The sequence below is a fragment of the Gopherus evgoodei genome, chromosome 1, assembly GCF_007399415.2.
Source record: "Gopherus evgoodei ecotype Sinaloan lineage chromosome 1, rGopEvg1_v1.p, whole genome shotgun sequence".
Classification (NCBI taxonomy): Eukaryota; Metazoa; Chordata; order Testudines; family Testudinidae; genus Gopherus; species Gopherus evgoodei.
In genome coordinates this window covers 125,376,935-125,404,929 of record NC_044322.1, presented here as the reverse complement: position 1 = coordinate 125,404,929, position 27,995 = coordinate 125,376,935, and the positions used below count along the sequence as shown (strand labels likewise).

The 27,995-nt window shown below is 42.2% G+C and overlaps 1 protein-coding gene and 1 long non-coding RNA gene across 3 annotated transcripts in view; one reads left to right on the top strand and one right to left on the bottom strand.

Annotated features, from left to right (window-relative positions):
* On the bottom strand, window positions 1–13,630 carry LOC115655898. Its single transcript, XR_004001534.1, has 3 exons — window positions 13,535–13,630; window positions 866–972; window positions 1–372 (listed from the first exon to the last, which is right to left on the bottom strand). It is a non-coding gene; the product is annotated as an uncharacterized LOC115655898 (long non-coding RNA).
* The window catches only part of LOC115655882 (P2Y purinoceptor 8-like), a 42,338-nt gene that overhangs the window by 1,673 nt on the left and 12,670 nt on the right, over window positions 1–27,995 (top strand). Inside the window, exon 1 of one of the 2 annotated variants that reach the window (XM_030571879.1) lies at window positions 13,953–14,168. The exons of the other annotated variant lie outside the window; for it this stretch is intronic. The gene's annotated coding sequence lies outside the window, so the exon portion shown is untranslated. Of the gene's footprint in view, window positions 1–13,952; window positions 14,169–27,995 lie in introns of those variants that run through there. 2 annotated transcript variants of the gene reach the window in all.

Here is a 27,995-nt window from a genome sequence, read left to right as displayed (position 1 = left end):
GGAATTATCCATTAGTATGGTAAGTAAAAAACTTTTTCCCTTTATTAAGAGTATCTTTTAATACAGGTCACAACAGTCAGTGTAAACTAACTCTCTGCTGATATGGAAAGTGACTAATGCTATGCCCCGGAAGTCTCTTGCATTTTTGTAATGTTTATAGTGGGTGTATTTCTTCACGTGAACTTGTCAGCATTTCCCTTTGTCAATTAAAAATATGGCCAATGTTGTGATGAAGGCTTTGAATAGAAGTGTTGCAACTTTGGTCTTCAAGCTCTTACACAAGAACTCAGCAAATTATGAAAATAATTCATAGCATGGCCATAACCAGCCCTTTCTGAAATTTCTCAATATTGGCCCATATTTCTTCTTATTCTGAAACAAAAGCAATAAATTATTGTTTCACTAAAAAGAGTGGAATAATGCAAAACTAGCAGCAGACTATTATATTGGAACATCATATCAGCCACTGGAAAGTGGCGCAGCCCAAGGGATGTGCTGGCCGCGCTTCCTGCAGCCCCCATTGACCTGGAGCGGCAAACTGCGGCCAGTGGGAGCCGTGATCGGCTGAACCTGCGGAAGCAGCAGGTAAACAAACTGGCCTGGCCCGTCAGGGGCTTTTCCTGAACAAGTGGCGGCCCTAGTTTGAGAACCACTGATCTAACCAGTCTGTACCTCCATTGTCCTGTTTGCAAACAAGTCAGGTAATGCTTGCTTTCTTCTCAGGAATGTGGCAAAGTATTATTTTTTAAAGTAGTTAGAGAGCCTCAGAAAAAAGGCACTATACATAATGCAAAGAATTGATTTTATAAAAAGTCCTAAAAAGGAAGTTAATGTTATATTTGGGTCAGACAATCTGAATATTCACCTAACATCTCAAGAGCTCAGTGTACAGAGTTTTGTTTTCACTTATGATCTTTAGCTTGCTGTAGAGTCAAATTCTGTTTCCAGCCATTCTTTGTCTCCTTGCAAAACCTAATAAAACAACAAAGGAGCAAAAATTAATTTAGTTCTTCTCCATACTCAAACAAACATGTGCTTTATTATCTTGCATTATATTCTGTTGATATAACTAAAATTCCTTTGATGGTAAAGTCATTGCAAGTACTTCACCTGGATTCTGGGTTTATACCTTGTATAAATCATTTCAATCAGCAATAACTAAGATTAATTCAGCTTCACCAGCAAAGACTCATTGGCCCAATATCTACTGCTTTTCTATGAACCAAAGGCATTTAATGGTACAGCTGGAAACTAAGGCAAAGAACTAAGTACGTTAGTATTTGTGTAGCGTGAGATGGGAGATACTTGCAGGTTAGTGGAGGCTACTCTCTGCAGATAAAGCAATTTGCTCCCCAGCCTCATTTGTGTGGGGGCACTGCAAAGTAGTAGTAGGCATAGGTGTATGGTTTATTTAAAAACAAATAAAATTTATTGTCCATATCCTGAGGAGAAAGCAAAGCAAATCCAGGTGGCAGAGTGAGATCTAGCCTGTTCAGCACAGAATCACACTCGATGAAGTACAAAGGAAACCAATGGCTGTGCATAACGATACTTATTTCTGCAGCAGAGAGGAACCTTCTGAAAACCACAGAAGCAGTGACTTTATTAGATCTGATATGAGCCAGGAAGAGAGACAAGATTGTGCTGTGAGAATGAGCCTGAATGAAGAATAACACATTGCTGTGGGCATGTGACGGAAAAGACAGAGCCATGGGAAAACAAGGGTAATAATTAACTTGCACCAGGGGAAAAAGCTGACCTTTTGCTGAATTCAGATCTCCCCTCTGAGCCAATCCCAGGGCACATTTTCCCTGCTACCACTTGGAGGCCCACATAAGCCCTGGCCCTTAGTGGTATTCATGCTGAAAAACCTGTAGCATCACTGGAAAATCTGATTTTTCCTAGTCAAGGGTTTCAATTGTCTGAAGTTGCATGTTTGGAATGGAACTTATCCACAGTTTTTATTTTAAAACTATGCTGACCTATTTCTGTCATGACAATGCCCTGAACATGTAATACATCCCTTATGCCAAAGAATGAGAATAATAATTTAAGTTGGTACGAGGGAGCATAACTATGAGCAATGGACATAATTCAGAAAGGGAGAAAACTGGATGAGTATCAGAAAAAAACTTCACATCAGCAAGATCCTTTGGACTGGAACAATCTCTTTCCAGGGAAGTAATGGATGCCACATTGCTTGAACCAGTTAAAGCTAGATTGGATGAAACAATAACCAAAATGTATTGTGGGGACCAAAGCTGAACTGGCAGGGGAATCCTAAGTAAAGCTGGTTTGGAATGTCTTGACAAAATGCTTTCTCATCAGAAGAGTTTCTCAGTTCCAGGTTAGAACTTCTGGTGAGGTGAAAGAGAAGAGAGATACCAGAATAGCCAATACTCCAAAGATTAAGGCATTCTGCCTGAGTCAGAACAGAGACCTTACAGCCTACCTAAGCATCCTAACTACCAGGCTATTGACTATTCTAGAGCAGGTCACTCACTCACTCTGCCTCGTGGCTTTTTTTTCCCCACAAAATATTTCTAAAACCTCAGAATGTTTCCAAACATAATTCTTGGTTTCTGGCCAGCCCTGCTTATTAGGTCTATTCTGTCTGTGATTTCTATTGTTCCATGAGAGCTTATGCAGATAAATTGAGATGGTATGTAACATGTTGAAAAGTTAGCCCTTAATATCTCTGTAAGCTTTTGGTGAGCTCCCCTTGGCTTCACATACACAGTAGGCTTTATATCTCTTTTTTTAAAAGGTACTTGTGTGCTAAGAAGATTCTTTTTTTTGTATTTACTTCATTGTGATAATTTATTAAAGTCTTCAGGAGTATAGCTCCAGAGTAGCTCCAGATACTTTTGTCTGTATAGTGGAACTGCTGCATAGTTTGAGGCAAGACAACTGAGGTGGTACATCTCTTCACATATAGTTATAATTGAGCTCTCTGACTCACCTCCTGAAGGTTCTATGGTCTGCTAGTTCTTTTCTGGAAGACAGACATTATTCCAATGGATTCACTAAAATATTGGAGAGCATGTTGTTTGGCTTGCAAGCTGTGCTGAGGGAGAAAAGGGGGCTTTAGGCAATCATTGTAGTGTCCCTGAACATCAGTCTGATCATTGAATACCAGGGCTGAAAGGGACCTCAGGAGGTCATGTAGCCCAACCCCCTGCTCAAAGCAGGGCTAATACCCTGACAGATTTTTACCCAGGTCCCTAAATAGCCCCTCAAGGATTGAACTCACAACCCTGGGTTTAGGAGGTTAACGCTCAAACCACTGAGCTATCCCCAGCATGAAGGTTGCCCCAGTGGTGATTCTCAGGAGCTATTCCAGTAACTGGGGATTCCTATGTCATTGGACTGCCCTGGCCATACCTGTTTTCCCCTAGATATACTTGGAGGCCAGGAGGGGAGAGGGTGCAGGAGCTACTACAATGGTTCATTGCTACCAAAGAACTCCTCTGTGTTGAGAAAATGCTCCACTGACTGCAACTGCAGGCTTTGGGGATGCTTTGTTTGGGAGACCAGCACAAAGCTGCCTTAACAGCTCAGAAAATCTGATCCCTGATATATTGTAGATAGCGGACATTGCAAAATAATTTGCTTATGGTGAAAAAAGAGATGGTAGGTTTCTTCTCAATCCTTACTTTAAAATCCTATATACTGAAACTTTCAACTTTTTTGACTCAATCAGTGGGTTTTACCCTGTAATACACTCAGAGAAACCAACACTAAACTTTTCTATTCATTTAGTGACCACCTCCAGTTACAAGTCAATCCATGCATATGTGTCATTACCATGCCTAGTGAACACGCCCACTCATCACATAAAGATCAATGGAGTTCAGCGTAAAACAGAAGTTACAGTATGGCCCATTGTATCCACTGCCTCGGTTTTGCATAGCAAAGACTGGGACATATGCACAGAGATCCTTTCATCAATGTAAATCAGCTACACTAGATCATTTATCCAGGCACTAGATATATTCATTGATAAAATAATTATGGATAAAGAAAGTAATATATCTCTCCCTAAAGGATACATTTAAATAGGCACTCGAATACCAACATGATAAGTGCCATAGAATAACCTAGATAGATAGAAAGAAAATTGAACTTGTGTGAGCTCAGAGTTGTTATACATGCAGCATTCAAAGTTCAGATGAGCAAAAACAACATGTGTTATGGGCCTCTTTAACACCTCCTGTCTGTGTGAATTATTTTCTTATTATTAAATTTAGCTTGTGGTGTACCTTGTAGCCAAAAGTTACTTAGATAAACAGGTGATGAACACAGTATATATGAGCCAGACAACTTTATTTTGGTAACGTTAGTTTGTAACTGGAAAGTGTGACCTTTTATGCTATTGTGGGCAAAGTGAGAAAAAGGAAAAAAACACATAAAAACTTATTAAACTAAATGAACTGCTTATATTCTTGGCTCACCTATAAAAAATCCTTCACAGCTGTTGGACCACCTAAGCTCTGTAGTCTTCCTAGGCTCTATCATTATTAAATTGAGGCTGGTGCAAGGGGGCATAATTGCATAATGGGATAATTTCAGAGAATCACCTCATTCTTCAGCACTCCTGGAATATTTAATAAGGCAACATGTGCTGCAACCTCTTTGAAAATGGACTTCTTGATTCCTACCTTTGTGAATATCTCAGAGGGAAAACTCATCTGTAACAACTTTGCAAGATTGTGTGAGCATGTCAGAAAATAAATCACACTGCATTAAGAAGTTATTACCCTGAAACACAAGTTCATAGTGTTTGAGTCATCCCCGGATCCAGGAATCTCCTGTTAGCATTGGTTGGGTAATGAAAGATCACATTATTGCAAGAAAATCCAGGATGGCAGGCAACATTAAAGCCTTGAGATTAATATGGAGATGTCTCTGAGTTTTCTCACTGACTGCCTGAGAGCAAAGTTGGGCCCTTGTAGGAATAAGCTATGCAGGTATTTCCAATTTGTTACACTACGAGGCACCCCAGAACAGCCATCACAAAACACAAGGACATTGAAGCAAGACACACAGATAGGTGGAATCAACACACATAACAACCATGAACCAGTTAAGTTAGCAACAGTCTGAACAAAACATTATCACAGTCCAAATGGCAGGTGTGTAGCAGCAGGTCCTGATAACTGCACACACCCAGCGCTATGTGCACATACACACAGGAACTGGAACTCTGAGTTCAGGGAGCAGGGCCCAGGAAATGAACAGGGAGCAGGAAGCAATAAGCAGGGGAAGCAGGAAAGCAACACATACACCCACACACCCATCATCACAACTTCCTTCTCTTTTCCCCAAAAGTTCAGCGGTATTTTACTGGTGGCACCTGGTGATCCTGGGACTGTCGGTTATGCCTCTGATTCAGCTCAGGGGGTGGATGATGTTGCAGTGGCGCAACGTTCCCAATTAGCCACATGACATCACCATATGCAGAAAGAGAGTCCTCTTCCCTCCTTGTTCCCCTCCAGTAGGCATATCTCACTGGCTAACAAAACATTCTCCGCATACTACTCGCACTCACCACACTCCAGACCCTAACATATCACTAGCAAGATTTGAAGATAGGAAACTGCAGCCCAACACAATTGCAGCTTTTTCAGAATCAGCAGCCCTTGTCTCACTGGTTTCTTTTTTGTACTGTGGTAAGAAGCAACAACCTCTGGATAAATGTGTGCTATGAGTTGTTTGCTAAGAAGAACAAAACAAGTGAGAAACTGCCACCAACAATGGCCTCCTTCAGGCAGCTCCTGAAATGTGCAAATTATCAGTCACCCATATGGACTCATGCAACAGGCCAGTATCGTCAAGTACCCTCTGCCAGTAATGGATGGGTGATAGGACAGCTTGTTTCTAAACAATGTTGCTGTCACCTGTTCCAGAATCCATCCTCACATTTGTGCAGCATGGCCTGCCTGTGTAACCTGTGCAACAAAGAGATTCAAATGCCACAGGAAAGATTTGGCATGTTGTGATGCATGCAACTGTGACAGTCAGGAGCATAGCAACAGCATATTGAACACATCAGACACATATTCTGAGGGGAAGTAGAAATGTTTCAACTATCTGCTGATTACTGTGACTGTTTTTCTGCAATATAGCTCAAAGGAGAGCTGCATTAGAAATTCAGTAATTCATAGTTATATGTAGGGGTTACATGAGAGTACATGTCTGTACTTTGTTATTCACACGATATATTCAAACAAGACATTCTACGGCCCTCCTACTAAGAGTCACCACTATTTTAAATACCTTACATGTATTGTCACTGTATTCAGTGATAGTAAGAAGATATTTCCAGCTGTGTGACGTGTGCTATGACTTACATCTTCCACTGAGCAGATAACATAAATAATGGTTTATAATTAGAGGTAGGTGGCCTTATTATCTGCATGACTTCATACAAATAGCAGATAGGACAGCTTTTCTCAAATCAGTCCATTCTGCAAATACACCAATGTATTACATAGTACTAACAAGCTCATACTGTCGTGTGACTACAGACTTTTGCTTTAACTGAAGACAACACACACCAGTCATCACACACTTAAAGGGCGAAAAAGCCCTCTCCACCACTGCACTCCACACAGTAGAAGGGTCAGCCACATGCAGCAATTAAGGTGTTAGTCTGAGACCCATGTTTGAGTCCAACTCTGCCAAAGACTTCCCATGTGACCTTAAGCAAGATACTAAGTCTCTCTGTGCCTCAGTTCCCTGTCTGCAAAATGGGAATTGTAATACTTCTCTGTCTTAGGAGCGTGTTGTGAGGATGAAAATATTAAAGATTGTAAGGTACTCAGATACATTTTTAATGGGGAGAGTGCCTTAGTTAGATATTTGTTTTATGCTGTTCACTTCTTATTGTTTTGTCTTTTTACCAAGTACATTATAAAGTACCTTGATGCCTCAGTTTCCCCATCTGTAAAACGAGAATAGTGATGCTTACCTCCTTTGTAAAAGGCTTTGAGATCTGCTGATGAAACGTACTGTGTAAGAGTGAGGAATTATTATTACTATTGATTAAGTGCTTCAAATGTATAGTTATTGTGAATGCATATGTGCTCTCAATATATATTTTTATAGTATACAACAAAAAAATCTCAGTTGCACACTATTTTGGGGCACTCCAAAATGGAGGCCCCTAACTGGAGATATACAGCATCTGATTTTCATGGCGCTGAGTACCACAGCTTCTAGCGATTTTGATTGGAATTGTGTGTTTTCAGTTCCTTTGAAAAATCAAGCCCCAGGTGTCTTGACTTAGGCATCCAAAATTAGAGGCAACCTTAAAAAAAATGACTTTTATGTCTGTAACATCAGGTGCAAAGCTCTATAAAGACTAATGACGTACTTCTCTGTAGTAGCCGTCAGATGTGACCATTATAGAAAACATTCTGGACCAGGCTGTGCCTAATTCTACATGGTTGCACAGGGCAGGACAGGACACAAGAAGGCTCTTCTCCCTCCTCAGATCCTTGCTTAGAAGGAGAGCACACACTAGGTATGTGTACAGTGCAATTAGACACCTGTGACTGCCCTGCCCCGGCTGACTCGGGCTCCCGGGATTCAGACTCAGGGGCTGTTTAATTGTGGTGTAGATGTTAGGGCTTGGGTTGAAGCCTGGGCTCTAGGACCCTGTGAGATAGGAAGGTCCCAGAGCATGGGCTCCAGTCTGTGCCCGAATGTCTACACTGCAATTAACAGCCCAACAGCCTGAGCCCTGCAAGCCTGATTCAGGTGGCACATGCCATACGTAGGTGTCTAATTGCAGTGTAGACATACCCCCTAGAGTCCTTGTTCTCAGAACACAAAGCCCCAGCCAAATTAGGGCTTCTGCTGTTAGCCTCTTCAGAGGGAGCAGCTAAAGGTGGGGCTATGCTCCACAATGAGCTGTCTGGGTGCAGACTATATGCTCTCTGAGAGAGGCTCAGCAGCCACACTCCCAGGAGCGTTTGAAGGTATTATGTTTACTTGAGGTACAATGCATCCTGGAGACCTAGTTGACAGCGTGCATTTTCACACACACACACACCCAATGTGGTCTGATGGCAATAGGCCACAATCAGTTCCTCTCTGTTTTCTTTGTGCTGATTGCACCTTTCTTCCAGAGGTCTCTTAGCACCCATTTCTTTTAGAAGGTTGTTGTTTCTTTTTAGAACACTAATGTATCCTCCTCATCTCATCAAGACAGTGTATTGTTATGGGGAAAATATATGGATCCGAATTTTTGTTTCACATACTCTTAAAAATAATAACCTGGCTGGGCTACAGCTATCAATAGGCAAAATTTTGCTTTTAGATCCCCCCATCAGATCTCATTGCTCATCCTCTGCTCTTCCAAGGGGACAGCAATATATGTAGTAAGGGAACATTTTGAAGCCCATTATCCACTACACTTACATGACATACAAAGTCCACTTGTACTGCAAACAATGAATCCTGAGAGTGTGACTCCCCATAAATGGCTTCCAGTGTGTATTCTGAGTACAGGTGAGTTTTCCTTATATACTGACATTGGGACCAAAACTAATTAATTCTTCCCCTTAAGTATCTCAGATCGGTGGTTTATCTCGTGCTGTCTCTTGTAGCAATGCTGATTTTTCTCCTGAGTTTCCATTTATGGAATTATATAACCATTTTAAACAAGCCACTACAGACTCAGGGCCCTCTTTCTTCTGCTTCTACAAATTTATTTCCTTCTATTTCTTGAGAGGAAGAGTCTTTAATGAGCTAGAACAAACACAATTTAAAAAACCAATAAAGCCAGATACTTACGTAGGAAGAAACATGCTTACTATTCAAATAAGCACACACAGAGGTATGTGACAAGCTGTCAAAAAGTTAAGGGTAGCCCTCTGTTTTCGAGAAGAGTGAATACGATCAAGTTAAAACTGAAGACGTATTTGGAGCTTCAACCGAAGGTAGGAAATAGAGGCTACTCAGTTTCACCCACCAGTGAAAATTATCCAAAACTAGAATGATGATTCACAGAATGGTTGTCTCAGTACTGGCTTTCTCTCATATATAACCACCGCAGGGGCAGTACAAATGCTGTTCGATCTCTAGGGCCCACCAGTACACAGATTTTAAATAACCAAAGTTGATCAATGGCTTTTTTTTTTTTACTGACCAAAACGCTCAGATCTGAGGCATGTGCAACAAAAAATAAATGACATGGAGTAATTTTCATGAAAAGCATCCTCCAAGTACCGTACTTACTCATAGAAAGCGTGAGAATGGAACTGAGTACAAAGAATACAATCATAAACAGAGAAACAGGTCACACTTTCACAAGAAGTGACACAGTAAGATCCCAGTGGTGCAATGAACTCTGGGGGGAAAGGGGCTTCTGCACCCAAGGGGTGCTCATTGCAGGACTTGCCTATACAAAAACTTGACAACCGTTAGGCTGTTCATGTGCTGAGACCATCACCTGACCAATATGGTTTCATTGTTTCCTGGTCCTCCCTGATCTATCTGTTATCTCTTGTTTTATAGTCAGATTTAAAGTCTTGGGGGCAGTGGTTGTCTTTTTTGTTCAGCGTTTGTACAGGGTCTAGCACAACAGAGTCGTGGTCCATGACTAGAGTTCCTAGATGCTACCATAATAAAAATAATAACTAATGAGTCAGATTCATTTGTTGCTAGCTGCAAAAATCTATCATTTGGACTAATGTCCTTGTGACTAGTTCTGCTTCTTAGAGACATTAATTGGGTTCTGCGTAGCAGACATGTTGTGGTATTTACTGCTGTTCAAACTAACAAGTATGATGGGCAAAGGAAAGAGGCTTTTGCATCTGTTTGGCCCATTCTACTGCAAGCTGACTGCTGCATGGAACCTTTCCTAGCCAGTTCTACAGAGACTCCATGCTGAAGACAATAGAGCGAGAAGAGCCATTACTAATGTCTTTCTAAAAGATGTGCTCTAGCTCATCCAGAAGTTATGGGCTCAAAGCAGGAGTTGCTGTTTGAAATTCTGTGGGCTGTGTTATACAGGAGGTCAGGCTAGATCATAAAGGTTCCTTCTGGCCTTCAACTATGAATCTATAATGCTCTGATCTCTCCCTACACATCGCTAAATCCTGTTTTGGTTATTAAAATGCTGTTTTTACAAGACAGCAGGAAGTACTTGATCTTTTACAGGAGGAATTGCTATCAGCATAGCTCAGTTTAATATGTTATTTTGACACTTGGTCACTCTGGCAAAGGTGTGTGGTATAGGTAGGCTAAGAAACAAACAACTTACATAGCTCTTCCGTGAAGTTAAAGTTAACAACTGCTGGAACAGAATTTCCTGCAAAGATGAATAATGAAATGGGGTGGAGGGGAAGTCTGATAAACGGTCTCTCTTTTGATGTTTTTCTGGGGTTTCTCTGGCATAGTCTACTTTTTTAAAAGTGCACCAGTTTAACTAAATGGATTTTATGTTGACCAGCAATGCAAGCCCCTAATACAGACAGACTTATGTAAAGTAAACATGCACTTCAGCCAACTTAAACCAGTGTAGCTTGCATTGGTAAATTACCAGCTTAACCAAACTGATTTAAGCAAGGTTTAAATGGTTTAAGTGCATCTACATTAGAGGATTCCATCAGTTTAACTAGATCCATTTAGTTAGTCTGTTACAATTTTTCTAATATCGGCAAAGCCTCTGGCTTAACGAGACAGAGAAATGGGTAACTATTAGCTTCCCATGTCACCCCTCACTTCATTGAAATCCCTCCTGAAACCCATCTCTTCTGCAACCATTAACCCATATAACTCTAGCACCAATCCATACTATAGTCTTAAGAAGTTATCCTTAGAGCTGGTCGAAAGCCAACATTTTCTTCCACAACAAATTCCAAAATTCTGAAGAAAAAAAAAAAGTTGTTAAAAAAAAAGTAGAATTATCAAAACTTCCAAGGAAGGGAAAAATTGGAGGGGTGGGGAGGGGAAGAGGAGGAAGGATTCGTGTTAGAAATAGTAGAAATGTTTTGTTTCTGGCAGTCCAAGCACTGAGGCCTCCTGGCTCAGCTGTGTCTCCCAGGGTTCTCAGGCTCCCAGCTCTGTGGTAGGGAAGGCCCCAGAGATTTTAGCTTTAGCTGGGATTCTCAAGGATTCTGTTTCCTGCTGCAGAACCAGGAGTGAGCTGCTCTGCTCCCCCTTTAGGCTTCTCCTCCAGCTTCTGCATGCCTGGCATTTGGGGTGGAGTGGAGAGGCATGGGCCCAGAGCAGCTGCTTAATCCTTCCTCTGCTGTGTGGGGTTTGTACACTCTATGACAGAAGGCAAAAGGCACATCTCTGACACAAAGGCCGCCCCTGGCCAAATTTCAAGTCCATACTCCACAGCATGGAGGTGCTAGAGCTTCTCAAAGAATAAGTTGCCAGAGCGTATTTAACATGAGGAAAACAATGTATTTTTCCCTGGCCTTGTTCTCAGAAATTTCTGAATTGTTTTGACTGAAATGAAAACACACACACAGTACAAACCCAAATAAATTAATCAACCTGAGGCAGACACCCAATATGGAAAACTTCACTCCAAACAGTTGAAATTTGGCAAAGTTATACCCTACAGACAATAGGGTCTCGTAATGGGAAGTGTCAAGCAATCTGAATAATATGTGGTATATATTAATTCACACATACAGATAATCTCTCCTTCATGCAGACTTCCTGTGTGACCTTGGGCAAATCACATAATCTCCCGGTGCCTCTGTTCATCTGTTCAACAGAGAAAATACTTTCCCAATTAACAGAGGAGTTGTTAAGATAAAGTTCAATAATGATTGTGACAGGCTCAGAAGTTATCATAAAGAAGGATATAGAAGTGCCTATAAAGATATTCAAATCACCAACAGGAAGATAACACATTATGGCACAGTGTTCCTGGGGATACCAATCTCTCTGCACCAACCCCTGCTGTGTAGGAGTTAGTGAAAATGTTATAGGCTATCTATAGCTTCCATCAACTTGCTCATGACTATTGGAATTACTATTCTGTGACAATCAATACCTCTGCCTTTTACAGTAACAGCATCTAGAAAAAGAAAAGATTTATGTGTTGGCAGTAAGAGGGTTGAGTGAATCTAGAAACATTACACACAGTTTGGAGATCTGAAGTGGAACATGCATTCTTTCTTGCATGCTCAATTTGATGTTATAGAGTGCCAGGATCTTTTGGGACAGCTGTATTAGTGTTGCAGTTTGTTTACCATGTCAGCTGATTGCACCTCACAATGTATGGCAGACTTGAACATGACTGGTTTAAATGAGATTGAATTTCTTCCCCAGTTGTACCCGCTAGCTCCAGCTGTTTGAGTCTGGACAGATTCTTTATCCTGCCCTTGTTGTCAGTAAGATTATTTAGGCTGGTTTGCGGAAAGGTAAAGAGGATATAGGAAAAACAAAACAGACAAATGTGAAAAGAGTTTTAGACAAAATTAAAATTTTTGACATTTATGGATCCTTTCACTATAGAGGTTCAAAGCACTTTACAAAGCATATACATACACTCTAAGGAGAGATTTCCAAAGGTGCAAATAACAGGTGCCTAACTTCCACTGACTCTAAAGTAAAAGTAATACCTAGCTCTCATATAGCACTTTTTCATCTGCAGATCTCAAAATGCTCTACCGAGGAGGTCAAGATCATTATCCTTATTTTACAGATGGGGGAATTTAGGCATAGGAGATGAAATGACAGATCTAAGGTCTGCCAGCAGGCCAGTGATTAAAGTGGGATTAGAACCCAGATCTCCTGAGTTAAAACCAGTGGGCTAGCCACCAAGACACAATACAGAGGAGCAGAGAGCAGCAGACAACTCATACACAGACTACCACACAGCAATAGGATATTTTTAGCTAAAGACATAAAAGAAATTCCTTATCTCATAAAACAATGGCATCGTTAGGGCAAGATTATGATTTATGGGCACTGTCCTGCATTAGGGACAGAGTGATGGCTCCAATGCCTCAGCATTAGCTCCTGGAGAAATTGTACCTCACAACAATCCCCAGATCAATGTGCCACACAAAGGGAGCACATGTTGCCCCATCCTTTAAGAGAAAACAGTGAAGCAAACCAGCATCATAATTGGAGCTTGTCAAAAATATTCCACTGGAATGTTTTTCCAGGAGAAAACACTGTTTGATTGAAATCAAAATTTTCTGAGGGAGTAGGTCAATTTTGGCAAAGTTTTCTTTTAAAAAAATCAAAACCAGATGTCCCACTTTGAGGTTTCTGGAGCAGCAGATTTCAGTTTTTCATTTTGAAATGACTTTTTGGTAATTTGAAAAATATGTATATTATAAAGTAAAAATTAGAACAAAATCTTTCAGTGTTATCAAAATAAAATATTCTGATTGAAACAAAACCACTTTTTAGAAAATTCTGTTTTGCAGAAAAATTGATTTTTTTTGTTTTGTTCTGATTTGAATTAAAAAAAATCAAAATGTTGGCATATTTTGAAGAATAGAAATTCCATTTTCCAACCAGCTCTACATATAACAAGCACAATACTTACTGTTCCACTTGCCTAGTTGATGTCAGTCACTGTTGCTTTGTATGTACTGTAGTAAAAATGAGTCTTGAGGAACAATTTGAAGGAGAAGATGGTAGCAACTTTGCAGATTTTTTCATGGAGTTTTTCACTGCACAAAAAGGCCAGTTTAGGAGAATAATAGAAACATATCTGAACTCTGAAAGATTTTTCAAAAGCAGAAGTATGGGGTTCCTTTTCTGATTTGACTACACCCAGTACACTAAAACCTCTCCACAGTTCACAGGTTTCATACAAGATAAAAAAGAATGGGGAGTACCTCGGTATTACAAAATCCACAGAGGAGAAAGATATTTTTCATAATGAATCAAGTATTTGTCATACGCCAGGGCTAGTATTGGCATCCCAATGCACCATAAAGTAATGAATATATTTACTTTAGAAAGAGGATTTTTCATTTTATTTCTGGGGAGGAAACAATTTTTATCATTTTAGACATATTACTGAGTTGTGATCTATGTGTCAAAAAGTCAAAAATATGAAGAAGGAAGTAGGTGTTGCAATACAGTGTGCACGTTTACTATTGAACCACTTGCAGAAAATTTGTGGTCAGTCAGACGGCTCAGCTTCAGATTATCGGATGTGGACGAGGAATCAGGTAAGATATATAAATCTTTTGGATATAAATCACTTGAAGAAGCAGTTCCTACTAGAGTCAAACAACATATCCTGAGAACAGCTGAGTTGCAGAGATATAGTGTAACAGTTCAGATTACTGCTTTGTTATGTGCTTTATTTTTAATTATGCAAAGCTAAATCCTGGGGTTTGTGCTCAGTTTTTACTCAGTCCTTGATCAGGCAAACCGCCCTCAAAGTCAATGGAAGTTTCTTTGAGTAAACACTTAGTAAGGATGTTGGACCTTCGCATTTGGTCCATTGAATTTAAGGGAGTTGTTTTTACTTCTCTAATATAATTCTTGTAAATACATACGCTTGATTTTATATTGAGTATTGTAACATGGGCATAAGTACTCACAGTATTTTAAGTTATAGATGGCACATTATGATTCTGTTGTATGTATAAGGTTTTTTTTGTTAACTTTACAGATCAGAGGGTCTATTTTGCTGTATAGGTCTGCAAATAATTCCCATTTGTTCTGAGTTATGTGCGTGCATGAAAGGTGGGACTTATGCTCCAAAAAGCACAACCTTTGATTCTTTTCTATTTCTAACCGAACAAATCATTGTGGAAACAACATGATTTCACTCACCCAGTTAATTACAAAATACATGTTATTTCTGAGAAATGTACATAGCTCTGCTGCAATATTACTCCGTTATGCATTTCCATGCTTTGATTGGTCAGTATTAATTTATTAATAATTATTTTACAATGCCCAAAAGTGACATAAGTCCTTTACATATGTATATATTTAAATACATATTGTTTTAAAAGACATGAGGTAGAATTAACAAGAAACCTTATATTACTTAGGTACTAAAGTCACTTAAACACTTAAAAAAATTACCCCTAGTCCCTTTCCAAATGGCTTCTGACCTAAAATTTAGATGAGATACAAGTGATAGGAACAAACAATAGAGTGAGGACAAGGACCTACAAAGGAAGGCCAAACAATTACATAGATTTGTTATGTGTTATGTTGTTGTGGATTTGCTCTATATACCCACAGATTTATACTTTTGCTTTAACTGTTTACACACTAAGGTATTTTAAAATATTTTTATTTTGGGTGAGGTAGACCTGTGGGAACTCTTACAATGAGGAATTGAGCTGGTAGGAGGAAGAGGAGATGGGGGTAAAGCTGTGCAAATAACAGATTTTTCAATTCTCTGGCAATTTTGAAAAATCCAAAAAAGATTGTTTTTTAATGTTTTAAAATGTGCATTTTTTCATGTTTTAAAATACTTTAAATACAATTAAAGAAAACTTTGAAATGAAAATTCATTATATTTCTTTTCAAAAACATCAAAACAAAACATTTTAGATGGCCTTTTTGTATTTGATTTTTTTTCAAAACAAATGGTTTAAATTGATGTGAAGTCATGAAAATGTTCAGTGCGTTTTATTTTGTTGCCAAAAAAAAGTTTTGGTTAAAAATTATGTCCAGCTCTAGATGGGAGTATTAGAAGTAGGAGGAAGTGGTAGGTGATGAGAGGGAGAGTAGTGGCATAGGGACATAACAGGAGGGAAAGAGGAAAGACTAGGCATTAACTCCATGTTATGGGTTATACTCCACCTCCCGTCCTGCGGCATTAATCCTGCCTTGAGCACAATGGGCCTAGGTTGCAGATGAATATGAATTTGGATCAGTATAGTTCCATTTAAAGTTATTGCAAGAATAATGCTGCTATTATCTCAAACATTGTGGAGTTTCTCTTGGCTTTCCAGCCTCCTTGGAGCTTTGTCAGGGAGTTTGATCAGCACTGCGTGTTGGCCTACTTCAGAAAACCTAGTGACACAAAGCTTATTAGAACCTTAGAAAGTATAACACTAGGGCCTGATCCTGTTCTCAGTGACACTGATTGATGGAAAAAAATCCTATTGACTGGATCGGGAGCAGGATCAGACAGCTCATTTCTGATTGGCACTGGGTCACTTCTCCCTGTTCCTTTAGAAGGTGATGTCTTTTCCTGTTACATTTAAAGACAAATTAGTTTTAGGGCATATTGTATGACTTTGAATGTAATCATTTTTAAAGATACAGGGGAAAAGACTTTATTTTCTTTTGGCCTACTGTGGTTTACTCTAAATTAGGACATAATTCCCCACACAGGGAAAACAGAGCAAGAAGGCCAGAAAACAGATTCACACACTATCTGGTCTGGTCATTTATAACAGTTTCTCACCCTACAGAATCATGTATTCTGCTTAAGGATAATTGATGAACTCTATCTGATGTATGCAGTGTAGCTGAAGCTGTAGCTGTGCGGGTCACAGGATATGAAAGAGACAAGGTGGATAAGATCATATCTATTGGACCAACTTCTGCTGGTGAGAGAGAGAGAGAGAGAGACAAGCTTTCTACCACACAGAGCTCTTCTTCTTGTCTGGGAAAGAAACTCCCAGCCTAACCGTAAAATGCAAGGTGGAACAGATTGTTTAGCATAAGTAGTTAGCATATATTGTAAGGGACCATTCAAGGTAGAGTGGGTTGTTAACACTTCTGCAGTCTTAGGACAAAAAGAGAGGGTTTATGGGTTACAGATTGTTGCAATGATAAGCCATAGATCCAGTGTCTCAGTTCAATCCATGATTTGTAGCTATGTTACAACAATTTGTATCCCACTAACCTTGAATGGTCCCTTTCAATACGTGCTAACTACTTACTCTAAACAATCTGTTCTACCTTGCATTTTGCTGTGGTGCTGGGAGTTCCTTTTCCAGACCCGATGGAGAGCTCCATGTGGCTTGAAAGCTTCTCTCTCTCACCAACAGAAGTTGGTCTAATAAAAATTTTATTAAAGTTAATGTTTAAAAAAAGATATAAAACGTAGGTTGGGGAAAGAGTGTCTGTTCATCTGGATACAGAGCTTAGATTATCCATAAATACAAAGTTAGTTTTTTAAAAGTCATATTACACATAGAGTATACAATCAGTGATAACCCAAATTAGGCGAATAGATTTAACAATACGGTTTAGATATTAGAATCCGAATACTCGGGTACATCACTCATGAAAATTTGTACAGAGATTTGGTTGTGGAAAGCAAAATATATCAATGAGTGGAGATTGTCCGTCAGGGCACATCTTCACTGGCAACACTAAACGCAGGGGTGGCTCTATGTTTTTTGCTGCCACAAGTACAGAAGGCAAGTGGCTTTTGGCAGCACACCTAAGAGAGGTCCACTGGTCACGCAGATTCGGCAGCATGCCTGTGGGAGGTCCACCGGTGCTGCGCCATCAGCATCCCTGCCACCGAATTGCTGGCGAAGCCGCGAGACAGGCAGACATCCAGCAGGCGCGCCCCCGAAAGCCGCCTGCCTGCCGCCCTCACAGTGACTGGTAGGCTGCCCCCTGCGGCTTGCCACCTCAGGCATGTGCTTGCTGCGCTGGTGCCTGGAGTTGACCCTGGTTAAAGCCCCTGGCTTGTGTAGTCACAGCAGCAGCGCTGGGAGAGAGCAATTCTTTCACTCAGATGTAAATGACTATTCAGGGCAATGGAGAATCTAGCCCCCAGTCTTTCAGGAAATGCTGAAGTTTGCAGTAGCTTTCTCCACATGGTACATTAGGTTGTGCAGAGTTCCTTGGTTCCTACCAAATCTCCGGAAACCTCTTCCTTGCTAAACAAGGGAGAAAAGTGTGTTTAAGTGTAGAATTCGTGTGTGACGTTGAGCAGAACAGAAATAATGTGCACGCAGACTCCAAAATGGGTTGTTATGTAGCTCACTTGGAGTCTAGAATTCACTTTAACCCCAACCCCAGTTGTGTTATTATTGATGGGTGACTGAAGTCAGGGGATGAAACATACTAGTCTACATGTCCCAGGTCAAAAGGCAGGACTGAGGCCCCAGAGTGGGTGACCGGAATCTATCTGAAGCATGCTGTTTTGTTTTTAAAATGAAAAAAAAAAGGTTTCACTTCAGTTAAGAAGTCACTTTGAGATACAGGCTGTTCTCCTGGGGTTTTTGGAAATGTCTTTTCAGTGGCTGAACTTGGCAGGACAGGCACATTGACATCATCAAAACCATAGAAGCAGGGCCGGCCTTAGGATTTATGGTGCCCTAGGCGAGATTATTAAACTGGTGCCCCTGTGCCTGATCTGCTCTTAGCAACACAAACATAAGCTTACAGTATTGGAAAACTTGCCACATTCACGTTATTAAAACCAGTTTAACTTAATTAAGCACACTGTAATGCTGATGGACTAGCACTAAAGAAGCAGCACTATGGAAAAAATTCTGATGACAGAATGATGCAAATTTTTTTTTAATTTATCAAAATTTATTGGAAATTTATATGAAGAGGTATTGAAACAAAGATTTGTTTTTAATTAAAAGCAATCTTTCTGGCTTTTTTGGCTGCAAAATCAGTAATAATGTCATCGTATGACAAAGTCGTGTCTTGTTTGATTGCAAGAATAGCAAGACCAGTTAAGCGTTCCTGACTCATTGTAGAGCGGAGATAGTTTTTAATGAGCTTTAGTTTTGAGAAACTCCGTTCTCCTGATGCTACTGTTAAAGGAATTGACAGTAGAATACGAGTGGCAATGTACACATTAGGATATATGTCAACAAGTTTGCAGGTATGAATAAACTGTACAATGTCCATCACTGATTTTGCATGTGGCAACATTGATGACAGTGTACTCAATTCTTCGTACAGTTCAAGTCCATTTAAATCAAAACTATCACCGTGCTTCAGGAGGCTCTCTAGGTTCTTGCACTTTGTCATTAGTTGCTCTTGTTTTCCTATTTCATTGAATTTAGTTATGTCATACAAAAATCCAAATTGTTCATGGTATACTTGCAAGGTATTAAACCTTTCATCAACAGCAGATACTGCTTTATCCATCACAACATTAAAAAATTCAACCTTAAATTTCTTTTCTGGATCATCTATGGGCATGATCTGCTGTACAGATTCTTCACAAAGAAGTGTCCCTGGCCTTTTTAACTCATATTAACTATGTATTTACTTTATGAAAGTTGGAGAAAACATTGTGAAAACGTAAAACATTGGCTGCCCAACATCTGGGCTGGCAAAAGTTATACTGACTCACAGGGAAAAAAAAAAGCAGGAGAATCTTAGTACAACATATGGTCACTCTATACCAGGGGTCAGGTCGGCAACCTTTCAGAAGTGGTGTGCCAAGTTCACTGTAATTTAAGGTTTCTCGTGCCAGTAATACATTTTAATGTTTGTAGAAGGTTTCTCTCTATGTCTATATTATATAAATAAACTATTGTTATTATCTGAGGTCTTGGCCACCGGTCCTGCTCAGGCCACTGCCAGCTGAGTAAATGAAACCCCAAACCGGCAGCGGGCTGGTGGCTGGAACCCTAGACAAGGATCCCAGGCCCTGCTCAGCCCGCTGCTGGTCTAGGGTTCTGACCACCAACTCCTGCCAGCCAGGATCCCGGCCGCCAACCCCCCCTCAGCCCGCTACCAGCCTGGGATTCTGCTCACCCAGGCTGGCAGGAGGCAGAACGGGGCTGGCGGCTGAGCTCCTGACTGGCAAGGGGCCGGCAGCCGGAACCCTGGAGTAGCAGTAGGCTGAGTGCTGCTGGCACCCCAGACTGGCAGCAGACTGAGCCACTCAACCCCCCATCGGCCCTGCTCAGCCCGCCACCAGCCCACTCAGCCCGCCACCAGCCCACTCAGCCTGCTGCCGGCTGAGTGAATGGAACCCCAGGCTGACAGCAGGTTGAGTGGTTCAGCTGGCCTGCTCAGCCCACTGCCAGCCTAGGGTTCCTTGGGGGTTCCCAGCAGCAGGTGCTGAGTGGGGCCGATGGCTGGTATCCCAGCTGGCCATAGGGCAGCAGCCGGAACCCCAGAGCAGTGATGGTCTGAGCCGCTCAGCCTGCTGCTGCATACCATCAAAAATCAGCTCACCTGCCACCTTTGACACGTGTGCCGTAGGTTGCCGACCCCTGCTTTATACACTAGTAAGGAGATGAGCATATTACAGTTGTTGGAGGGCTCTTATCAGCAGTAACAGGCTATAGGAAAGTCAGTCAACATTTTTTGTTTCTCTGATGAAAACTGGTCCACTCCCTGCCTCAAACCAAACCTGTCACTAATAATTGTCAACAACTTAATTTTCTGTTTTTGGCTAAGATATTGATTAAAAAAAAATATTGAAATTGGATTCAGGATTGTTAGCAAGAATTTTTGGCAAACAAAGTTGTTAAATGACAATCTAAATGGCAACACAGTACTGCTTTCATGCTTGGCTCACCCCCCAGCCCGCTGGTCCAACAGCTGCAGTGGAGGAGGAGATAGGTGGAAAACTGCAGGACCCCAAAATCCACCTCTTGGAGTGCAGAGTAGCAACAGCAGCAGCAAACCCTCAGGTCCAATCACACGCCAATGGGCACCACCACCAGCCTTATGGACCATGGTGAAGTTAGCACAGCAACTGATCTCAGGGACAGGGCACCCATGGAGCCACAGCAGCTCATCCTGCCCTGTGCAACTCCCCCCGGATGAGATGGATCGCTGGTAGCTGCCAGCCCAGGGGAGAAGCGCTCCCCAGCTAGGGTGGCCAGATCCAGATGTCCTGATTTTATAGGGCCAGCCCTGATATTTGGGGCTTTGTCTTATATAGGTATCAATTACCCCCACCTAGAGTGACCTGACAGAAAGTGTGTAAAATCAGGACAGGGATGGGTGGGGGTAGGGGGATAAAAGGAGCCTATATAAGAAAAAGACCCCAAAATTGGGACTGTCCCTATAAAATAGGGATATCTGCTCACCCTACCCCAATCCCCTGTCCTGATTTTTCACACATCTGGCTAACCCCAGCCAAGCCCTGTGTGACATTCCAATCCTGGCTGCCTGCCCAGGAAGTGAGTTACTTTCACTTTCATTCCTCAGGCAGGCAGCCAGCCAGCCCTCCCCCACCTATCCCCCAGCACCTCACCCAACCCAGCCCTGACGGAGGGGAGGGAGGAGAGAGAGATGGGTGCTCCTGGGGAGGATGGAGAAAGGAGGGGGTGCTCCGTGGGGCAGGGGGGAGAAGAATGGATGTTATGGGAGACAACAAAGGATACTGGTTCCAGAGCCACAGAGCCTACCTCACCTGACCTCAGCCGGGGGGAAAGAGTCACACTCACTGGTGAGCTCCTTTCCCAACCCTACCCCCACCCCTTCCCAGAGACCCCAGCAGCCAATCCCATTCCTCAGACTGTGCTGCATTCGTCTCTCTCTAGGACCCAGCAGCCCTGCTTCTACTCTGTCTGGGCTGCCTGGAGAGTGGTGCCCTCAGGCAGTGTGAGGCCCTACACGGCTGCCTATTCTGCCTATGCCTAAGGACAGCCCTGCATAGAAGTGGAGATTTTCATAAAAGAAAGAAGAGGAACAGCAGCTGAAATGAATTTAGAAATGGACAGGTTGTAATGACATATATTAATGATATTACCTATTTTCGTTTATTTCAGAGACTATCATACACTCTGAAGATATTGCTATCCATATTGAATGCATTCTGGGTTCTGATAAAAGGAGTTTATTGTGAAGTTTGTCCCTATAAGGGCACAGTTAGACCAACACAAATGTTATTTAATAGTTTTATGATTACATCTGTAGTTAGGCTTGGCATCCTAATAACCTGTACACTTTGTTCAGTGTGCTGTGTACCTTTATAACCCATTACAGATACTGCATTGTGCTGAACTTTGTGTAGCTTATTAAAAGATAAAAATGTCTCTGCAGGTAACTTTAGGGGAAGAATTCTAGACATTAAGGCTATGTCATCAGTGCAAAAAAGGTAGTTAACTCCTAGCTATCTAGCCCGCCCAGTTCCCAGAAACCCAATAGGTACATTCCCTCCTAGGTCATGTTTTCTAGACCTTTAATCCTTTTTGTTGCTCTTCTCTGGACTTTCTCCAATTTGTCCACATCCTTCCTGAAATGTGGTGTCCAGAACTGGACACAATACTCCAGCTGAGGCCTAATCAGCGCAGAGTCATGCAGAATGACTTCTCGTGTCTTGCTTACAACATCTCGATGTAAAATCCCAGTGGATACAAGGCACTGTAGTTTTTATCTCAGTGTAACAAGTCGAAGTCAACCTAGTGGGAGATACAGGGTTGACCTCAACTAGCTACATCCAAATAAAAACTATCAGTGCTTTATGCCACACAGCCCTAGCTGGATATTCACCAGGCTGCTATGTTTGAGTCCCAATACACAAGACCCATGTGCTCTTAAGCTTCCCTTGCTCTAAATAGGCTATAGCCCTGTCTCTCTCCCCTTGGCCTGCCTGGCACAGTTTCTAGGCATAGGCTCCCTGTCTGTTACTCCTTCGGGGAAATGGGACCCCAGGACCAGTGCTGACATCCAGACTCCCCAGTAGCTTAATCAAATCCTTTCCCAGAGCTCTAACCTTATGGGTGCTCTGGGTTTACAGTTCACCTCTTCAGGGACACTTGATAGCGGAAGCACATAACAGACACATCGGTTTTGTAAGGGCTCCTCCAAACCAGCCACTTTTTACATGGGCTAGCATAAGAAATACACAGATCCAGATAAAACAATAACACCAGTAGGCATTTCCTTGCCTCATTTTCCTTACTGCTCTTGAGCATTCTTGAGGTTTAAGTCAGAATCCTCTAAGGGTTCCAGGATCCCACCTCCTGCACATGATTTCTGCACATGAAAGTAGACCCCTCTGTTCCTCTCTTCTGCCTTCTTGCACATGGCTTCTCCACTGGAACAACCAATCTTTCTGGTCACATCTTCCTGTACTTCTGTCTCTAAAATAGCTGGTGATAGAGCCTTTCTTTTATAACCACCAGACCTTTTTGTCAGGTGACTCACAGATCAGTCCCAGCAGGTGATCAGAGTCCCCCACCAAATGCCTTCTTGCTTAATTGCCATCCCTCAATAGTTCAGACTTGAAAAACTGGTTTGACCTGGGCAATAGCCATCTCTTTATCCAGGGGGACTCCATTTGAATGGACATTCATCAAAATTTAACAACCCTATACTGTTAATTCTGTGCCAGGTGAAAGAATTTATCCTGGCCGCTCCTGTGGGTTTTATCTCAATATGGAGACAAAAGACAGCAGAAAAGATAACCAAGTCTCATATTCAAAATGAAATTTGTAGTCGGACACAAACACATTTCCAGAGTATCTAGGATCACCCTGAATTCCTAAATTGTACATAAATTCCCTTAATCATCACACCTTGTCTCCACTCAGACTTTATGTTGAGAAACCACACCTCTTTGTCAGTGAAGACAAAGCCTCAAGTGTGGGTTGAAGAAGAGGGGTTTGACTCATACCACGGTATGGAAGTGAATGGACCTGATTTTCCATCACCTCACATCTTCTCCAGTTATTTACATCTGGACACGGGGTGTAAATGCTCCCATTGTGCTGTAGTGATGTGTGACATCCTGGTGTGAGAGACTTGTCTATACTAGAAAAGTAGAACTGATTTAACAAAATTGATTTCAAATTGATCTAGTCAAAACTGTTGCAAACCTCTAATGTGAGACATCCTTAACTTTTTAATCATTATTGAAATGGTTCAACACAAGCCAAACTAGTTTAGGGGTGGCTGTGTTAGGGCCTGGCACCAGTTTAAATGGTTCCATTTTAAATATTTTAGATGACTAGTTGAAGTCCATCTACAGCTGGCCTGATTATGACCAAGATAGGACTAAAGCTTATTTAGTTGACCCAGGCATACAGACCAGGCTCTGTGCTGGTGTAATAGCTGTCCTATAATCTGTTTTTAACCTTCTCTTCCCTTATTTCTTCCTCCCTGGTCTATCTGATGAGCAATAATTGAGAGATCTGTTTGCTTTATGTGATGGTTGCTATTAGTTAAGACGTAGGGACATTTTTCCTGAGCTCCGTTGTGACTGTTTTTGCCTGACTGCTAATTACTGAAGAAATTTTGTTGCAGTATTAAAACTTAATATCTGTAAACATCCTAAAATTAAATGTACAAAATGCACCTGTCATAAGAGATGTCTAGGCTCATGAACATACCTTTAAAATGACACACAAACCTTTGCCGATATTCTTGCCTGATTGTATTACAAAGCTTTTCGCACATCTGATCAGGTGAAGGAGAAAAGAAACCTCTGTAGCCTAGAAGAACTGACTTCCTCCCTCTGGCTAGTGCTACCCACAGCAGATGGAAAACTGCTTTGTGCAACAGGTCCTACATAGAGCACACTGCATTCATTCATTCATCCATTCATTCAAAGAGTCACAAAGGCATAGGTAGTAGGGTCAGTATCCCAGGAAAACAGTCACAGTCATTTTTCAGAGACAACAAAAACCAGAGCATGTGGTCATTAGTACCAGCGGGGAATCCAGAAGCAGTTGGGGATGAAAATCACTCACACTTTGAGACCTTCATCTATAAAGAGTGAAGGACTGAAGAATGGGAGAGACAGCACCCGCAATGGAACTTCAGGATGTTTCCACCAACCTTTCTGCAGCCCCTCTCTCATCAGGATTGAGAAGCATGTTATTAAAATGTAGTGTTAATCTCGGCTAGCTCCACATTTACATGGTGAGAAGTTTTGAATAATGGGGGGCTTTTATTTTAAGAAAAAACATTGCTTTTTAAAATTTTTATTTCCTGCTAGTTGGCCCTACTTCCACACTTCAAACCACTCATGCTGTCAATGTAGGAGTGGGATCCTTTCAGGACAAGAAATGGGAGGGAACAGCCCTGCTGTTGGGGATACCAAGATGATTTCCTACCTCCTTTTAGGAGGGGATTCCAGGCCCTGGAAGTAGCTGACAGGGTGGTGGAGAGGAGGGGATGAATCTGTTTTGGTGGGGCAGGTAGTGCAATGAAGAGATGGGGGGAGGATGTTCCTGTAATAAAGGATATTTTGCAATAAACTTGTTCCCCCTTTTCACTATCTTACGCAGGCAATGTACACAGAGAAAAGAAATTTCCTAACTCCTTGATGTCAGAATTAGGTGGTACAAAGCAGAACCACCACTCTCTGCTCTTGCCAACAAGGAACATGTGCAAAGGGAGACCAATTACACTCTTTGCCCTGCACTTCCCCACATGCAGTGAGCAATGTTCTCCCTAATTTTTCCCATGCATGTGCGGAATAAATTTTGTTACGTGCACCAATATGGAGGTGATGTGTGGCGGGGGTGGAGCCGAGGGGTTCAGAATGTGGGAGAGGGCTCAGGGCTGGGGCAGAGGGTTGGAGTGGAGCTGGAAATGAGGGGTTTGGGGTGCACGCTGCCCCTGGGCTCCCCCTGCGCTCTCTCCCCGCAGCAGCTCTGGGCCAGGTTGGCACCGTGGGAGAGGCACCTCTCCCCACCGCAGTCCTGAGCTCTTGTGCAGCCCTAGATAGGCTGCTGCACTTAAAGGGAACTGAGGCAGTGAGTTAAGGTTCAAACACAAGATCAGCATAAAATCATGGACATTAAATACCAAAAGCCCTATCACATGTGGGTCCCATCTAGCCCATTTCCTAGGGTTATTCCATGGCTATTCCTTACAGTGTATTTTCTAGTGCTTTGTTATTGACCCATTTTAATAAACCCATGGGTAGGGCTATGACAATTTTTCCATTAAAAGCCCAATTTTGACCAGAGGGTTGCACCCAGCAAGCTCTCCACTGTCCAGCCGTTGGCACAGTTCACACGGCAAAGGCATAACCACAGTTATAGTAATTAAACAGGATTCCCTTCCCAGCCCCTGCAGAGGTTAACTACAAACAAATGCCTGGGGATTTCCAGCAGGCATCACTCCATTAGTCCTGTGAGTCCAAAGCAGATTCAGCCCAGTCTCTCATTCATGACACTACCAGCCCTAGGCAGAAGTCTTCTCAATTCAAGCTAGGGTGTTTCTCCCTGGAACATTTCCTTTGTTCTCTTTCTACAGGAGACTGACTTGTCAGCACCAACCTGTAGGCCTGACAGATTGTACACTTCCTGCATTGCAGGGCAGGTTTTTTTCCTCGTGTATAAGGAAACCCAGTAATCCTTTATTGATCTTTCTAGAGGCAGGGTACATACACCTCCTCACAGGCACTTCCTATCCTTGATCTACCCCTGACTTCTAAAAAACAAACCCTGTTTTCTGTCTAACCTTCCTCTAACCAGAGATTAGGTACACAAGTTGTTTTGGAAGATCTAAGAGTTACTCAGTCGGAGTTTTTAACATAACACTTCAAAAATGGTGTGATCTGGAAACTCTGCATTTGTTTCATTCCATTGTCCATTGTTCATTGATTTCATTTAGCCCAGGGGTTCTCAAACTTTATTGCACTGCAACCCCCTTCTGACAACAAAAATTATGACACGACCACAAGACAGGGGACCGAAGCCTGAGCCTGCCTGAGCCCCTGCACCCCAGGCAGGGGGCCTGTAACCTGAGCCCTTCACTCAGGGCTGAAGCCCTGGGGATTCTGCTTCAGCCTTGGGCAGTTGGGTTTGGGCTTTGGCCCTGGGCCCCAGCAAGTCTAAGTCAGCCCTAGTGAACCCATTAAAATGGGGTTGTGATCCACTTTGGTGTCTCAAACTACAGTTTGAGAACCACTTATTTAGCCCTTTTCATTGCCCAGATATCCTTGAAAGTCATCCCTAGGACAGAAAGTTCCTCACAAATATTTCCCCCCCCCAAAAAGATGCCTAGGTGTTGAGAATCCTCCCCAACATTCTGCTGCTTACCTTTGTCCTGCTCCCAAAAGCTGCTGGGCTCCCTAGCCACTGGCAAGTTCTCATAAACACACCTCTCATCTGGACAGAAATGCAGATGGGCTCTAACTGCCCAGGGCGGAGAGTCATTGGGCATCAGACAGCTTCTGAAGGGCGAACAAGAGCAAAAATGAAGGAAGGAAGGCTGAGTGCTCAGGATAAACTGGTAGAGTGACCAGATGAGGGGAAAGACTGGAAGGAAAAGGAGCAGAGTTGAGCTTCTTTTCAATTAATCATGGCCCAAAAAGGAACTAGCAGTGGAGGTGCAGGGATATTAAAAAATGGCAGAGTTCATGTCCCATCTCACTCTCCTTCCCATTCATGACCCAGCTGGTGTAAACTTTTCTGTCCTACAGTACATGCAACTGTCCCCCTCATCCTCTAGCCCAGGTGTCAGCAACTTCTGGCACGCGGCTCGCCAGGATAAGCCCCCTGGTGGGCTGGACCAGTTTGTTTACCTGGCACCTCTGCAGGTTCGGCCGATCACGGCTCTCACCGGCCAATGGAGGTGGAAGGAAGCTGTGAACAGCACATCCCTCAGCCCAGGCCGCTGACCCTGGCGAGCCGCGTGCCAGAGGTTGCCGACCCCTAGGCTAGCCAAAACTTGTAATCCTTTCATTGCCAAAACACATCCACCTACTGTTCCAATAGGTGTGACCCATTCAGTACTGGAGTGCAAACAATGTTTCCATCTCAGCACTGAGGGCGAGAAAGCAAGTGCGAGAGCTATTCAAGGGCTTATAAAGCTATTAAATGGTTAACACAGAAAGACATATTAATCATCTCAAAAGCCCTTCTTGAAAAATAGTACAATGCTCTAAAGGGAAATGCAGCAAAGGAGAAACTGGACGATGCACCCTGCAGAGTTGGTTTTCTCCTTCCTTCTGCCTTTACTACAAAAAGAACAGAACTAGGTTTATATCAGGAGACGTTTTGGCTTATTACGGGTTTTCTTTGCAACCAGGAGAAGTGAATAGTATTTGCCGGGTATGCTATACTTACATTCATAGCACCACCTGGTATTAGAAATGCAGCATTGCAGCTACCCATTGATAAGAATGGAAAAATCATCAAACACTAATTTGGTTGTTCCAATTTTTGCATGAT